The 17,690-nt window shown below is 38.7% G+C and overlaps 1 protein-coding gene across 1 annotated transcript in view; it reads right to left on the bottom strand.

Moving 5' to 3' along the window:
- Window positions 1–13,666, bottom strand: part of GREM2 (gremlin 2, DAN family BMP antagonist) — a 28,803-nt gene extending 15,137 nt beyond the window's left edge. Inside the window, exon 1 of the mRNA XM_015816685.1 lies at window positions 13,627–13,666. The gene's annotated coding sequence lies outside the window, so the exon portion shown is untranslated. The remainder of the gene's footprint in view (window positions 1–13,626) is intronic.
- Window positions 13,667–17,690: the final 4,024 nt, after the last annotated feature.

The raw sequence follows: 17,690 nt of genomic DNA, 5'->3' as shown, positions 1-17,690 counted from the left end.
TCCATTTTGTCAGTTGGATATGGCACAGCCCCATGAATGATTTAAAGGAGATACTTCAAAGATTCATCAAGGCAAGCACTCTAACAGAGAGTCAAGATAGAAAGAGAAAATCCTCATTTTGTTCACTATCCAACCCTGGAAGTTTTTAATAAGAGATTGGACAACCATTTGTCTGAAATTACCTAAGCAGGGGGTTGGACTAGAAGACTTCCAAGGTCCCTTCCAATTATTTCTATTTCTATTTCTTATTCTTATTCTAGCAGAGGACATGGGATTCAGAAGCTTGCCAGAATATAAACCACTCCTGGAGAGAACAAATGGCATCACCTATCAATTGTGCTGGCAGAAAAAAGACTGATCTTTCTTCCCTAGAAAGGTCTTCCATCCATTCCACATGGCTTGGAAAAGCTCTGCATGAATAAGGAAAGGAAACTCTTGATGGTTACCGAAGGTTGTAATATGCCCCTAAATGTTGTAACATTCAATAAAAGCTAGAATCTAATTACAACCAAAAGAAGATTTAATTTCAAAGGAATGAGGATGATCCTGACACTTGATCTTGCTGACAAGCCCAACCCAAGATTTTGCTCTTCATACACCATAAAAAAGTGTGGATAGCAGACAGGTAGTCCTCGTTTAGCAACCAAAATTGAGACTAGACATTAAGCAAAGCAGTTACTAAGTGAAACAGTGACTGTGCTTATGATCTTACTTCAAATTTTCTTTGCTTTACAGACCTGCAAGGATTGGTCACAATGTTGCTTTTTCATCACCATCATAACTGTGGACAGTCACTGTACGAGGCAGTCACTAAACAAGGACTACCTGTACAAGGTGAATTAGATTCACACTGATGAAGAGTAATATACCATTGAAATGATATAAACCTCTTCATTAAAACAAAGAGGCAATGCATTTACCTCAACAAAACACTCAACCTTTCCGCGCTGCTGGGAACACTGCAAGCCATCTCCTCACAAACCTCTCTACCAGTATCAGGCTTTACATAGCCAAAAGGCTGTGAAGAGTCTTCTTGCAGCCATCTCCACAAATGCGTGCCCATGGCTTTTACTTCAGAAGGAGGCAGAGAAGTGACTCCTAATCAGCCAGCCAGCTATACACACACAACTGCTGAAGGAGATTTCCGAGTAGGGGCTGTGCCTGTGGGAAAAACCTCTTCCAGCTTTAGGAAGTGCCAGCAGATATTGGAGGGGCTGTGAAGCACAGAGAAGCAAAGCCACATGGCTGCTTCACTTTGTTCTTAAGACCCATGGGGCGCCATTGCATCTCAGAGCAACTTTGAGTGGGTGCTTCATTTGAATTTTCATCAGAGCAAAGCACCTCTTCAAAGAATTCTGCAGCTCTTTTGGATATTCTCACAGTAAGAGGCTTTTTTAAACAACACATAAGAAAACTCTAAAATCTGGGCATATGACAAGTTGCCTCACCAGCAAAGGCCTGCTCTCTAAGAGTAAAGGAGAGAACCCACCAAGAAATGAAACTTGTAAACTTACTTAATGTAACATCTATATCCCAGAATCCCTATACCAGGAGTAGGCAACCTTGGCTCTTTTATGACTCGTGGACTTCAACTCCCAGAATTCCTGAGCCAGCATGGCTCAGCATGGAAACCTCTCCCTTTCCCCTCAGCATGGCTGGCTCAGGAATTCTGGGAGTAGAAGTCCACAAGTCATAAAAGAGCCAAGGTTGCCTACCCCTGGTATAGGGGTTCTGGGATATAGATGTTACATTAAGTAAGGTTACAAGTTTCATTTCTTGCTTCAAATAAATGAGCAGGAGAACAGAAGGAAATTTGAATTAAAACGATAAAGGTAGGAGTAGAGAACGACGGAAGGGATTGTTTTCTGGTGCATTGGCCTATTGAATAATTCATATATTTTTAAAAAATTACATTTTTAAACTTGTTTTTACAAAGCAGGTCTGCCTGGCAACCGCTGAAAACAAGTTTTTCCTCTTCCAAACCTTGGTAATCATGAAATTACCAATCAGTTTGGAAAGTACAGAACACGTTCACAGAGAAGAGAAGAAACAGAATGTAGCCAAAGTAGAACGGAGAGCTGCTGGAAGGCATCTTTGATAGCTTTCTTTAGACTTGTGAGCAGCAGTTGTAGTCAAAACACACTCCTACGTAGACAGTAGGGAGCATCCAGAAATAAGAACGAATTAAAACAAATTCTAAATTATGTACAGTTTGTATTCAGATTGTGAACAGTTCAGAGGGTTCATTTCGCTCTAAGCTGTGTCCAGGATTCCACCCATTCCCAACAGATAGCTGAAAATGTGTCTTGCTTGAGCATGGGGTATGTTTTCTCTTAAGAGAATAAGCCTAAAGGAATCCAGATGGAATGTCCTATATGTGCCTTATTAAAACACTGATATTTTCTTGATTAAGTTATCTCTGTAAAGAGGTTTTGCAAATATGTGTGAGAGTGGTTTGGTTAAATATATGTGAACTCTGGCTTCAGCTTACAGACACATTTTAAAGTCAATCAAATGAGTTGATAGGAAAAGGTGACCTCCACTGAAAAGGAGAGCTTAGGTGATTATTATTAGAATTATTTGCTATTAGTTTCTGTTAAGGCTGGACTACCTAGTAATTTAGGAGAAACTACTTTCACTCCTAGCCAAATTCTGAATTCTTTTATTTCTCAGCTTATATTATTTAATTAGGTAAGGAATTGGGAATCCCTCTAATGGTGTTTCGGTTACAAGGATTCTCCCAAAGATACCTTTGCAAATGCAATAAATACTGTCCATACTGTACAATGTTATGATATAAATTGTCCTGGAATATATAAATAGAACTTTCACAGAAATTTGTACTTTTCATCATTATAATGAATTTTATGGACTGCTCCCTCATAAACTTCGTATCAATCCTAACAGATTATAGTCATAAGACCAAAGAGCCTGTTTTTCTACAGTGGTCAACTACATTTCAGTGAAAAGCCCATAAGCATAAATGTGAACTCAATAGAACTTCAGGAACAAGAAAAACATATTTGGAAACTCACCCTCTTCAATATCAGATCCCCTCTTAATATGGCATCTCACAAATAATTCATTTGCAGATGTGGGAGAATCTGCAGCTAGAGCATGGGGCTGGGTTAAGAGACTGGCTTGCTTGGGATCCCTGCAGGGGAGGAAGCGGCTGAGACCTGACTCCCCCACCCCAAAATCCTTGGACCCTGGTTCCCAAGAGAGCATAGCTAGTCTGCTGAGATTCTTGTAACAAGGCAAGTAACAATAAAGAAACTTCTCATCAGCTCGTGGTGTCGTTCTGGTTCCTTGTTCCTAACAGCAGATGAAAACGTACGAAGCCTGTTTGGTGACTATTTGAGATAAGAAGGAAACATTTATTCTTTCTGCCCCTTATAAAAATTACCATCTATCATTGGAAAAAATGTAATATAGTAAAAGGGAGAACAGAATTATGAATTAATTGATTTTGTAAAACACACAAACACATACAGACATATATAGTTAAGAAGTATGAAACAAGTATTTATCTAACAGAAGTGCAGTATGTATGTAGCTCGGGATGAACTATAGAGTTTTTGGTGCTCTCTGAACTTGGTTGTTTGCTTGCAGATGTTTCATTACCCAATGATAACATTGAAAGATGTCATATTAAGAGGGGAATCTGGTATCACATAAGGTAAATTTCTAAGTATGATTTTCTTGGCCCTGAAGTTCTCTTGAGTTCACATTATGCTTGTGGGCTTTTCATGTACGTGTAGTTGACCACTGTATGCTAAACACATGGATCTGTGAATGCCTTGCATTATACAAAGTCAACAGAAGACTAAGGCCTTCCTCAAGAACTCAGTGGAACTGTGGAAGATAGTGCTGGAAGTCAACTCAAAACAGCTTGCACAAGTTACCATCAAATACAGTGATGCACTGTTCCAACTGCCGATCTATAGAAGCAGGAATCTACTACACTAGACAGGACTCAAGGTGCAGACTATGAAGAGATACCTCAGAGACACTCCAATACATACTGTAAGGATGTAAGATGCAGGCAGAAACAGCATGTATTAAACAGCACAAAAAGCAAGCTTTATGTACAGAAATATCTGCGCAATATATAGGCTAGATCCACCCAAGTCTAAATGGGAGATCCTACAGAAGTTCATGAAAAATAACAGAAATAAGATCCTGCAGGACTTCCAGATTCAGACAGACAGGCAAGTACTGGCCAATCAACCAAACATCATGGTAATATACAAGGACCAGAAAAACAGCAATGGTGATAGACGTAGCAATGCCAAGTGACAGCAACATCGGGAAGAAGAATATGAGAAGATGGAGAAGTGCCAGGGCCTAAAGAAGAACTAGAGAGGATGTAGAAAGTAAAAGCTAAAGTGGTCCCAAAGGTGGTAAGAGAATTCAGGTCTCTGACTCCTAAGTTGGGTAATGGCTCCAACAGATCTCAGAAAAATGTCTGTCCAGAAGAGGGCAGTGCTAAGATACTGTCCAGAACTCTCAAACTTTGATAAAGGACCCAAGACTGAGAAAGACACATACCACCCATAAGGGTGAGAAGGGAATTGTATACTGTAGTCAAAAGATTTGAAACAAGTATTTCTACAATGGAAGAAAATACATATAACTCAAGGTTAAGCTATGAAGTTTTTGATGCTCTCTGAGCTTGATTGTTTGCTTGCAGATGTTTCATTATTCAACAGTAACTTCAGGGCACTTAGGAAAGAGCGCACTGATATTATCTAGTTGGGTAATAAAACATCTGCATGCAAATGATCAAGCTCAGAGAGCACTACAAACGCCACAAGTATTTCTGAATATATTTCATATATTAGGACCTTAGAGAGCCACATTTACTGTTTTCCAGAATTTCATATTACATGCAGCAACCAAGAAGCGGACAAGGAGGAGACAGCTAAGCATCATAACTTGACTATGAATGGTTGGGAAAGGGGGATAGCTGTTATTTGTATGCCCCCAACTGTTTGACATCCAAATGCCAGATGCTAACAATCTGCTTCCAGAGAAGAAGCTTTATTTTTGTTTTCTTTCTTCATGTAGACTTTTCTCATCTAATCTTCACATACAATGGTCACATGTAACACTCAAGAGCAATAGGCTGGCCCTCCAATCTCCCAGTTTTCAGAGAGGTAACTATAAGGGGACAAAGTTGATTTCTAACAGAAGGCTGTTTTATAACAAACACAGCTGTTAAAAACAGTACTTGCAAGACTTGGGCTCCTGAACTTTATGAGAATGAGGTCAATACTAAATGTCTATGGAGAGCCAGATCATGGTTGTCCCAAAGGTGCTTTTTCAAGAGGCAACTGGACTTTCTGTGTTTTGCTTGAAGATATTTTCACTTCTTATTCAAGAAGCTTCTTCAGTTCTGTCAGCCATGAATCCAATTGATCCTGTTATGGATCTGCTGTCCCAAGAATGACAATGTCATTGCTGATTGCAAACCTCTGTACACAGACAGGAACTCTTATCTTGCTGTGATTAAGTTTCACACATCCAACCTGTAAAAGTCTCCAGATATTGGTTCAATAAATTGATGGCATTTCTGGCATAGCCTGAGGTAGCAAGATACAACTGAGAATCATATCATCAACATATATACAAAGGAAAGCATTGCAGGTTATGATCTTGTGAGTCTAGGACAACCTACCATGGCCAACTTGCCACAGGACAAGAATTACACTGATATCAAAGAAATGATGGACTAGAATCATTCAAAGAAAGGGTGCAAATATACATATGTATATGTAGGGGTGTGGGTCTATACATATGTTGTACATAGTATGTTTTATGTGTGTGTCATGTATGTGTTAGGTGTTTCACTTTGAGAGTGGGCAACTAAATTTCATTTTTGATGTGTGCCGTTGTACCCACAGTAAAAAAAATGACAATAAGGGTTATCTTATCTTATCTTAAAAAAGAGGGGCAAAATGACATGTGAATGACAAAAAAAATAACTAAATAACTAAATTTTGAATTGTCCTGTGGTGAGTTGACTGTGGCAAGTTGTCCCATTCCATAATCCTGTGTACATTACAGTATTGTTATTTTTTTAAAAAAAATGTGTATTTTAAAATGTGCTTTAATATGGTACATTGGTTTTTTGGCCTTCTTGGTTTTTTTTTTAATTTTCTACTCCTGGAATTTCCTGATGGTCTCATATGAAAGTACCAACCAATTCTTAAATTAGTGAAGTACAATGACTGAGTACCAGTCTGGAGTACAGGTAGTTCTTGACTTATAGCCATTCATTTAGCAACTGTTCAAATTTACAACAGGATTAAAAAAAATGCTATTTATGATCAGTCCTCACACTGTCACAGCATCCTCACATTCATGTGATCAAACTTCAGGTACTTGGCAACTGGTATGTATTTATAATGATTGCACCATCCCAGGGTCATGTGATCACTATTTTCAACCTCCACCGCCAACTTCTCACAAGCAAAGACAATGGTGGAAGCCAGATTTGCTTACTGACAATTATTCACTTAACAACTGCAGTGATTCACTTAACAACCATCTCAAAAAGGTCATAAAGATGGGTGTGACTCACTTAATAACCACCTTGCTTAGCAATGGAAATTCTGGCACAAAGGCAAGCTGTGCTTAAAAACAAAGATACTCTGAAATCAGGCTTGATCTTGATGACTGCATCAATAAAACCAAGTAGTTTTCTTGGCAACAATTTGACTATGGTTTGCCACTGCTTTATTCCAGAATGATGTTTTGATATTGTTGGTTTGTCTGTTTATTTCCCAGTCTAGTCTACATTTGTAGAATTTCCGTTGAAGTATTAATCAGTCCTAACCCTGCTAAACTTCTAAATCCAACAAGTCAGCAGGTGCTGCCATCCACAAGGCTAGCTAAGAAGCTGTATTAAGATGTGACCCAAAGATAATCAGCTCTATAAAAGTCATCAGGAAAGGAAAGGTTATTTCATTGTCAAAAATAACATACAGTATGAAGAAATGAGGCAGGATAAGAAATAAAATTCAAAGAAGAAAAAAAAGATTTTCTCTCCATTTTCTCTCTTAACCAGCTTATTTAATTAATTTACAGTCTGCCTGGCTCCAAAATTATTCTGGGCAGCGTACAACTAAGAATATATATGTGAAGCATATGACAGATACAACTAAACTGGAAGAACAAAGTATTCAAAAGTATTCAATGAAATCAAAACAGGCAAATGGACAAGAGGAGGGTTCACAATCAATCACCCTATCTAAACTCTGGGAAAGTAACCAGATCTTCAATACTTTCTTTAAACGTAAGGGTAGGAGCTACACCAATGGCAGGATCATTCCCAAAGACAAGAATCGCAATTCCTGGGTCTCATAAGAGGACAATTTTTTTTCATTAACAGCCATTTGTGTACTTAGCCTAAAAGTTTGTGGAACCTGTAGCTTTTTAAAAAACGAAAATTAGAATATTTTGGACATCTGATCCGACACCCAGAAAAATACGGCATACTCCATTTAATCCTCCAGGGAAAGATTGAAGGCAAACGAGGTCCAGGCAGAAGAAGAACATCGTGGCTTCAAAATCTAAGGGATTTTGGACAAAACTTAGCAGCACTCTTTCGTGCGGCTGCTGATAAAAACAGGATCGCCAACATGATCGCCAACGTCCGATAAAGGATATGGCACAAGAAGAAGAAGAATTGTGTTTCTATAATAAACTCCCTGGTTTACAAGTGACAACTAAAATATTTATAATGTAAATAATAAAAATATTGTCAGCAAAAAAAGCTAATTAAAATAGAAACTAAAAAATTACATTAACAGAAAATATTAACTACCACAGCAATAAAATAAATGATGGCAAACTTAGTTATCAAATGCTCCCTGTTATTTTCAGGGATGAAATTAGAGAAAGTGGCAATCTTATTTATACGATATTGCATAAAATCAGGGCCATGATTACAACTTCGCACTTCCTAGCCTTGGTCTCCGCAAATCACAGAAGTGCAAAAAAACCAGGAGCCTTTCCCAGAATGTTTATATACGATGGGTTGATTCACCTTGAAGATGCTTCTGAAAGTGCCTAGGCTATTTAGGGCTTTATAGGACAAAATCAGCACTTTGAACTGCACAGCAAACTTCATTGGTAGTCAGTGCAGTGCCCACAACATTGGTATTACATGTTCCTATAACCAGCATATCCCAACATATAGGCTGCTGCACTTTGACCAATTGTAGTATTTGAGTGGTCTTCAAAGGCAGTTCCATGGAAAGCTTATTGCATTAGTTTAAATGTCATTGGTGCAAGATCTTCTTATTCCAGTGGTTGCTGAGTATTTAAAAAAGCTCTGCTATGGCCAATGGGAAGGGATACTGGAAATTGTAGTTAAGCAAATCTGAAAAATCCAGAGTTTCTGACTGGACTTAAATTTATAATTTCTTTTGTTGGCTCTCTTCATTGTTTTAAGCTACAGTCACTGAAATAAATGCACCAATTGTTATTTGATAGAAAAGCAATCTAATTTTCTATAAGAACAAGTAATGTTGCCTATTCAGCAACAAATCCAAACAACATAATACCATCTCCTACACATTAAATTTCAGTCCTCAAGCAAACCCAGAAACTTTGCTAAAACACTAGTGGTTTCTTTTTGATAGTTTGATATCATTAATTATTCTTTATTGCCTTCCTACCATCAGAACAAATTGCAAGGTAACTCTACTATATTCCTCACAGCTTATTAAATCAGCTGCTCTAAGCTAAAGATCTTTGCTTATTCAATTTCTCAAGTATTTACTCCCATTCATCTTGGCACATAAACAGTGTGCCATCCTGTGCTATGTTTTTAAATCTGAGAAGCAGTAATCTGACCTCTAACTTTGTTCTTTAAAAATACTCTTATACACTGCATGATTTGGTAATCAGCAGTAAACCCAGGTTTTCAGAAAATTATTCTCTTTCAATTAGACAAGATGCCAGTTTTAAGAAATGCAACTGAATTATAAGGTTCTCCATACATTCCCAAGATTATGGCTACTTACACCATAGTTGCTTTTGTTTTTGAGAATCATTGTTTATCACTTTGTCTCCTTAAATATTAAGGAGTCATTAGTTCCAAGAATTAAATAAAGTCTCTGGAAAACAACAATAAAAGCAGGATAATTTCACAGAACTGAATAAAATGACATGTTACAAATTTCAATCATAATTTCCCAACCTTTGTGAAATCTGGCACAATTATAAAGGGCTGGCTATAAATGTCCATATGATGAAGCCTGAACAACCAGGAAAATGAAACTGTAAACTTCCCAATACTGCTGGGCAGTGTCCTCAAAAGTACAATGTGCGTTTATTAGTTTCCTCTTGTGTTTAGTTTGACTTTCAATGTTCCTTTAACTCCGTCATAGTAAACATACCGCTGAACTCCCTTGAAATAATAAATTGTACTTGTAAAGAAATGATGGCTAGGTCCAGGACTGTCCAGGACAGTCTCATTTTCCAATGAGACTTCAAATGTCATATTATTAAAAGAAACAAACTTGGTTTATAAATGTTGGATTTAGATTGCCTATAATAACCTCTCTAGCTGAAGTCCTCAAATTTTAGATGAATTTATCTAAGCCAGGGTTCTCCAAAGATCGATCGATCTATCTATCTATCTATCTATCTATCTATCTATCTATCTATCTATCTATCTATCTATCTATCTATCTATCTATCTATCTATCTAATCTATCTATCTATCTATCTATCTATCTATCTATCTATCTATCTATCTATCTATCTAATCTATCTATCTATCTATCTATCTATCTATCTACAATGTTATACTAGTCCAGAGTCTATAGTGCTAACACAGAGTAGTTATTTGGCTGCCTGCTAGCCATTCAGTTCATGCTCTACTGAACTTGAATATACTGGATATAAATAGTCTGAACCTGGAAGAGTGTAGTGATTTACAACTAAAACTCATTCTCCAATCAAATATCAAAGCCCTTGTTGTCACTCATCAGAAGCACCCTTCCCATTAATGATAAATGTATGTTAAATCTTATATTTTTCATATTTTAAATATTATCTGTTTTATGGTTATTATTCAAAGTATTATTAAAATTACATTTATTAATTATATTCACACAGTATAATTTTGGATACCAATGAACAATCTGAAACTTCATAAAGAGGTTGATGAGCTGAAGAGTTTGGGGACCCCTGTCTTAGGCTAACAGAGTAACTCTCTTAATTGTGCCATTATTCAATCTGCTAGTTTGATCAAAAGAGAAAAATGAAGAATTTTCAGATGGGATAAAAAAACCCAAACATGAAGGGATGCATATGAAATAGTTTGCTCAATACATAAGCTTAAAGGTTCCCCTGTCAAAAGATATGGCGATATCCAATAAAATGATCCACAAATGGTAGCCACCAACTACTTATATAATTGTTGTTGACCTCCTACAATAGGTGTATCTGTGCTGAAGTAAAGACAGCCATCCTGAATGATTGAAGCCACAAGGCAGACAGATTCACAGGATTTGTCTTGAGTTTCCTGCAGATCTGCTAACTAAAGCAATAAGGAGCCATTGAAAATCTCCCTGGTGTATTTAAGTATTTTTATTACTACTGTCTGTGTGCCCCCATGTATAAGACACAGAAAAGGAGGAAACTGGAGGCTGCCTTTTACTAAGGAGCTTCACATCTTTCTGTTAACTGCAGTTTATCAGATGTGCAGCTAAAACTTCCAGGTTATTGTAAGAGGGGTTTCTCCAGGGAAAAGACAGAATTGTCCGATACTGATACAATTGAAGACTGAGAAGCACTCTTCATCAGAGAACCCATTCCTTCATCGAAGGGATCTTAAGGAAACCCAGTCAAGATTTGCACATTTTCTCATTACATAATTCTCTGAATAAATTTAGCAATTATATAAAGCAGAGTTAGCAATTTCCAAAGTGACAGCTGAATTGATCTGTTGGAACACAAAAGCACTCCATTGGATAGTTTAGGTTCTCCTGTCAGGATCATTCCTTTTCCTTCCTGAAGGTCCTTCATCCCTAAGGAAGAGATTCTGAGCAGAGGAAATAAGCGCAAGAACCGCAGAAGGAGACATTTGTAAAGGAAAGATTCATCCCTTTCTCTCAGATTATTTCCTCTGCTCAACAAAACTTGTCTTCTGCAGGACTCTCCCACCCAAAGGAAACAGATTCAACTTCTATGGCATCACAAAACTATTTACTATTGTTTTATAAGTTAGTTGTTCTGATTTTTCTAAGTTATTTTCTCTTTATTTTTTTAAAAGTTTTTTTTAAAATAAAAATCTGTTGCTAATGCAGGTTTCTGACATCATTGATGGATAGACTACAATTTAAATAACTCTTTTGAGAAGATATAAAGAGCAATCTCACTGTTAACATAATTGCTATATGCTAAATATTTAGCATTAGCATTTAACAAGACTTCTTCCAGTGCTTCCCTGAATAACCAGCTCTCCTTAGGAAGCTGACTCTTGAAAACATCAACCAAGGCTCATTACTCACCTCCAATTTTAAGTCAAGACTCTCACATTGCTTTCCGAAGTATATCCAAGAGCTTGCAAAAAGTTACAATACAAATATCCTACCAGTCCAATGCTAGATGAAATCATTTATCTAAGTAATGTTTTCTAGTTATAAGTGTAGTTGTAACAAATATGTCCCATGTTCCCCCACATAGCTTTGGGAACAAGCAATGTATTCAAAAGACTTACGTTAGAACTCTTGCATCTCTATTCCAAAGGCAATCCCACTGAGTCGAAAGCAATTCACCTTCTGAATTATTAAAAATGCCTTTGTTTTTAAACTTATTGCATTTGACTCCAACTACTTGAGTTAGAAGATTCATATATGACAAATCAGCACATCTTACAGTCAAAGAATTAAGCATATTAAGAGCCAGCTTTGCAGCTCTTTAGCAAAAAGCAAATATAAGTTCAAAGGGCAAAATATATATGCTTCCAGCTGCAGTGTCTTTCATTACAACCTGAAAATATTTGGGATCAGGAGTACATTTCAATTTCCAGCCCACATGTTTAAGGTCTATGGATTGGGTTGACCATTTCCTTATCAGCCTTCATTCAAAAGTACTTTCTTTGTTTCTACTTTCAAGTTTATAATAAACAGATAACAAAAGAAGAAAGGCTAGAAAAATATACCCACAGAGGTTAAAGAAAACTACATTTGCTTGGTTTCAGAGTCCACGCAAAGCATATCAGAACAATGATTTCAACAATATTTGTTTCCTTACCTTATTCAACATGTTAAAAAAGAAAATAAACCCTGCAAGGAAACACAGTGCCTGCATTGTATTTGTGCTGGTGGGAAGTCAAGAACCTGAACGGATGTTAGATTTCATAGTGAATTAGCATGCAGCAGCAGCAGCACTGTGGTCTGATATGCAAAGTGCTAATTAAGGCCCACAGAGTGGACCATGCACCTGTTGCTATTTGATTCAGAAGGCATTGTTTGGATTCCTGTAGATTTACATCAAAAACCATTTACTGCAGTGATTGGAACTGGCTGGAACTCAGGTTCAACTTACAGTATTCAAGAGGCTTTCAATGTGAGTGCTTCTCCACATTCCCATCCTTCTCTCCCTCCTCCCTCTTTTCTCCTTTAAGAATTTTGCTTTCTTGAAAATAAAGTCAGGCTATTTCTCTTATCCTCCCTAAAATCTCCTAAAGAAAGTTATGTAACTACTTGCACACTCCTGCACTAAAATTCAAAGTTTCTCCAGGTTTCTGTGTGACAGCTTCCTAAATTTTTATATGAAATTTAAAAACTATACATTTCCAAATGTCGGTTCCATTTAAAAGGAAAACGTTCTCCCATAGCAAGGATGAATTTCTATCCTATCTGTAACGCTCCTGGTCAAAATAAAGTCACCTTCCGTGTTTCAAAAGGATGTGGTTATAAACCGGTGTACGTACTTAGATCTTTTTTCCCTCTGGGTTATTTTTTTTTTAATCCCGATTTAGGATTAATTACGCTAAACCAGGCCTATCCAAAATCATTTAATCCTAAACCGGGTTTATCCCAAAGTTCAGAAGAAGAAGAAGAAAAAAGTGAAATACAGCATTTATAAAAGCTTTAGCACTAAATTTTACACACGCAGCAACAACAAGAATGGTGTTCCGCTGCGGAGTAACAGTCCGATCCACCCCTTGCTTCAAACAAACCAGGATGTAACAATGTGGTTACTTAGAAAGTTACGCATCTGCCTGGTAATTAATGATCTAGAACCCGTGAATTTTGATTTGAGAAACGTAAAAGCCTGAAGGACAGGGCAGCTCATGAGCAGAAAGCGGACTAGGATGCTACGCTATCCATTAAATAAAAAAAAAAATACGGGGGTGGGGGGAAAGAGTCTTCCCCAAAGGCGAGAGAAAAAAAAAATACAGCTTCTGACCCTTCCTTTCGGGGGGGGGGGGGAGATAGAAAGAGATTCCGACGCTTTCGAGAATGTGCCCAGGCGCGTCTTGTGCCTGCCCCAAAGAAAGAAAAACGGCCCGCGTCCGCCGGCGTCTTGTTTGCGCGCTCCTCTCCAGCCCTAAAGACACCTCCGCCACCTCCAGCCCTTCGGACGGCACGGCTTTACCTGTCAACCGCCGGCCCTGGCCTTCTCTTCGGAGGGGGGGGGGAGTCGAGGGAGCTACTCGCTGGGTTCCTTCCAACGCGTCGACCTTTTTTTTTTTTTTTTTTTTTTTTCCCCCTTTCAGGAGGACGGCGGTGCCACGCTTCGCAGCCAAAGCGGAGAGCCGTGTGTGGAAAGGGGCTGCTGCTGCTGCTGCTGCTGCTGCTGCTGGCGGGAAGGCGCGAGGGACGCTTTTGCTCTGACTCCTCTCGGTCACCGCATGGGGATATTACCGAAGGCTACGCTTTCTATTGGCTCCGGTCACCAAACAAATCACACTCGCCTCCCCTTTCGAGCCGCTCGGCGCTCCTCTCAAGTCCCTCCCGCCGCTGCTTTCTGCTCGGGGGTTGTTTCTCCTCCAGGCTTGCAAACGCTGCAGCCGCCCTCCAGCTAGGCGCGCGCGCTGCTTTTTTTTCTGGGTCTGGACTCTCTGCTGCCGATTTGCACGCTTGTCTGCAGGTTAGGTTTTATTCACCTGCAACCTAGGAGTGTCTTCCCACCGTCGGGTCCGCGAGTCTTGCCTAGAAAACCATTAGGCCCCCTCCCCAAATCATTTCCGCCGTCGTCATTATCCTCAAACTGCGGACCGTGGAAGAGAAATAGATACATGGATTTAAATAAAGCCAAAGGTCTGCCCGAAAGCTTTAAAAAAAATGAATTCGGGAAGGGGTACCGGGATTGTAAGCTCGCTCTTGTCTGTGGCCTGCGAAAACTTGCGTAGGTATCGGGGGTGGGGAGGTGGGAGAAATCATTTCGGAATTGACTGCATCAGAATTAACAAGACGATATATAGTGTGATACGGCAGGACGTCACAACTTACTTTAGGATCCCAAACTCTTGAAAGCCCCAGAGGAAAATGTCAGAGCTGATACCGGTACAAGTTTCCTGGCGGCTTTTTTCAATTGTTCCTATAAAGCTTAAGACATTTGCAATAGAATATATTGTTCTATATATGTGGTGAGGAGTGTGTGAGAGCGTTTTTGGGAGCATCAATCGGAGAAACAAGATTGATTCGATTTTAGAAGGATGCAGATAAATCAATACATTTTTGAGTGGCTAACAAAAGAAAAAAATGGAACTCCTTCATTTAATATGTCTAATTCAGTCTAGGAAAGTGCAGGTTAATGAAAATTTGAATTAATTTGAAAATACTGTTGAATATATAACTTGCAGCATGTTTCCCCCCCCTCCCGAAACATGCTAAATAGAGGTTTTAAAACTATTTCAGTCTGAGGAAACACACAAAATCCTTGGATTCTGTAAAACAGAAGAAATAAAGATATTTCAGCAACCCAATTTGCTGATCTGAGTTACATATAACACTAAGCTACAATGGCACTGTTCGTACATTCTCATAATATGTAGTGTAATGGCCAAATTAATTTGTTAGCATTCAGTATTATATTAACAAACTATGATAGCACAAAAATCCTGGCTTAGTGTTACTTTGCTTAATATTTTATCAGTTACATGTCCAAGCACATTCACTTTGATGTGTAGCAGGTAATAACATCTTCTCAACCTTGTCTGTGCTTAGAAGTTAAGCAAAGGCAGGCCTAAATACAGGTAGTCCTCCATTTAACGGCCACAATTGAGCCCAAAATTTCTGTTGCTAAGTGAAACATTTGTTAAGTGAGGTTTGCTCCATTTTACAACCTTCCTTGATATAATTGTTAAGTGAATCGCTGCAGTTAAGTTAGTAACATGGTTGTTAAATGAATATGGCTTCCCCATTGGTTTTGCTTGTCAGAAAGTCATGAAAAGTGTTCGCACAACCCTGGGACACTGCAATCGTTATAAATGCATGCCAGTTGCCAAGAGTCTGAATTTTGATCATGTGATCATGGGGATGTTGCAATGGTCATATGAAAAAGGGTGATAAGTCACTTTTTTCTGTGCTGTTGTAACTTCAAATGGTCACTAAACAAACTGTCGTAAGTCAAGGACTACCTGTAGTAAGGTATGGCCAAAATCAGAATTCCCAATTCAGGGAATTCCAAGGCTAGACTGGCAGATAAATAAACAATGGAGTGAAGTCATAGCAACCACTGCTGCACTGTAGCTATCTTGACAATATGGGCATCCAAGAAGTCACCAACAATGGAGCTCAACTCAAAAGAAACTTCACTGTTCCATTTCAAGAGGCCCTGAGTGTGTAGAAATAATTGATAGTTTTCAGGTGCTGTGAGATTGTCTGCCTCAGTATGGTGGCTGCTTAATTATCAAAGTAGACTTCTTAGTGTGAGCAGTTTTTAGGAGCCAAGAGTGCCCACTTACTGAGGTCTGCACTCTGCTGCAAGCACCCTACAGGTATGTGAGTGACCCAACAAACCAGGAGTGAGTGGGGAGGAGGAAAAGGCTGGTATTGCAAAAAAAAATAAGGTAGGTGAAGATTCTCAGTCTCTCCCCTCCCACTTCTAGTCAGTTATGTTTAGAACTGCCACTCAAACAATTCTCACAATGGCTGAAGGTTGTGTAAGCTACATTTTGGACTTAAAATACCCTAGGGTGGGAGAGACAAGTTTGAGGAGAGCTCCCTTAAAGGAACTAATATAACCCCCCATCCCCAAATAATCAGAAGGTTGAATGAGAGACTTTCCCCTCACTGTGCTGTCTAGTAAAATGAGATGAAGCTTTTGTAAGACTTTCAGATCTGCATTTTACCAGAGTGAAATGTTGTAGAAAGCCCTGGAGGAAACAGATTATCCCCCCGCTATTCCAGTCAGACATCAGGCCTAGATAAGGCATAGAGATAGCATTAAACATACTTGTGGATTATTTCTGATAGGACCAAGATAGTAGTGTGATCCTCCTGGTCCTGCTTGAACTTCCAACAGCTTTCAATACCATCAGTCATAGTAGGCTGAGCTGTTTCTAAGAGTAAGGAGTCTATGGTTTTATGTTCTCCTCCTATCTTAAGGAACAGGTCCAGTTAATAATGGTATAAGAGGAGAAACTGGGCCATGTACTCCTCAATTGTGGGCTACCATGGGACTCAATGGTCCATACTCCTATTCAAAATCTATTCAACTAATAGGGAAGACAATGTGTCAGACAATCTGGTCAAATTTTGTTACAACTTTGATGATGCTGAATTTTACATCTCAACCTTGGCCAAACAAGTGATGTTGTCAATGTCTTGTCCAAGTATCCAAAGAGTTTCAGAACAGGGTGGGAAAGAATTAGTTCTGAATGGGGTTGCATTCTCCCAAGCAGATCTGATTTGCAACTTGGGATCCTCAAGAAGCAGGTGACAACTATGGCCCAAGGTCTTTGCACAGTATTATCTCATGCACCATTTGCAACCTTTCCTGGAATGGGAATTTTTACTCAATGTCATTCATACCTTAGTCTCAACTGGACAACCTCTCAGCTGGACAATTGCCATGTGATTTATATGGATTTCCCCTCAAAGAGCATTCAGAAATTACAGCTGGTACAGAACACAGCAGTTTGAATTGTTATGTGTACACCTGGATGCACCTACATTACACATACTGTACTTTGAAAGCTGCACTGGTTGGGCTCTGGGTACAATTCAAGGTGCTGACTCTCACCTTTAAAGTCCTTCAGTATCTGGATATTGTCCTGATGACTTCTGTCTACCTGATAAGATCTAGTAGATTGGGCTCTTTACATGTCCTCTTAATTAGAGAGTGTCAACTCTCTAATTAAGGACACAGACATGACTTCTCACTCACTGTCCCCTTCTCTGGAGAATTACCTAGCATATTCAAAGAGCCCCCCCCTGGTTTTTAGAAAATCAATGAGGACTTGATTGTTCCATCAAACTCAAACACTAAGGGCAGAGCTGATGTAACTATGACTCCCAAGGATAAATTAGCCTTATTAATCTTCTAAGTGTTGAGTCCTAGCTTTTTTATAGCTGCTTACAATGTATGGTTTTAATTTTAAATGTTGACAATTTAACAATCTGTTTTTAAATCACAAATCATGGAATTGAGGAGTTGACTGATGATATCTATAAGACTGTAAGTAACAGAAAAAGAAAATTAAAAGTAGTCAG

This window comes from Protobothrops mucrosquamatus, unplaced genomic scaffold (genome assembly GCF_001527695.2).
Source record: "Protobothrops mucrosquamatus isolate PMUCROS unplaced genomic scaffold, P.Mucros_1.0 scaffold480, whole genome shotgun sequence".
In the NCBI taxonomy this organism is placed as follows: domain Eukaryota; kingdom Metazoa; phylum Chordata; class Lepidosauria; order Squamata; family Viperidae; genus Protobothrops; species Protobothrops mucrosquamatus.
Note: the sequence above shows the minus strand (reverse complement) of the source record. Positions and strands in the feature narration are given on the sequence as shown.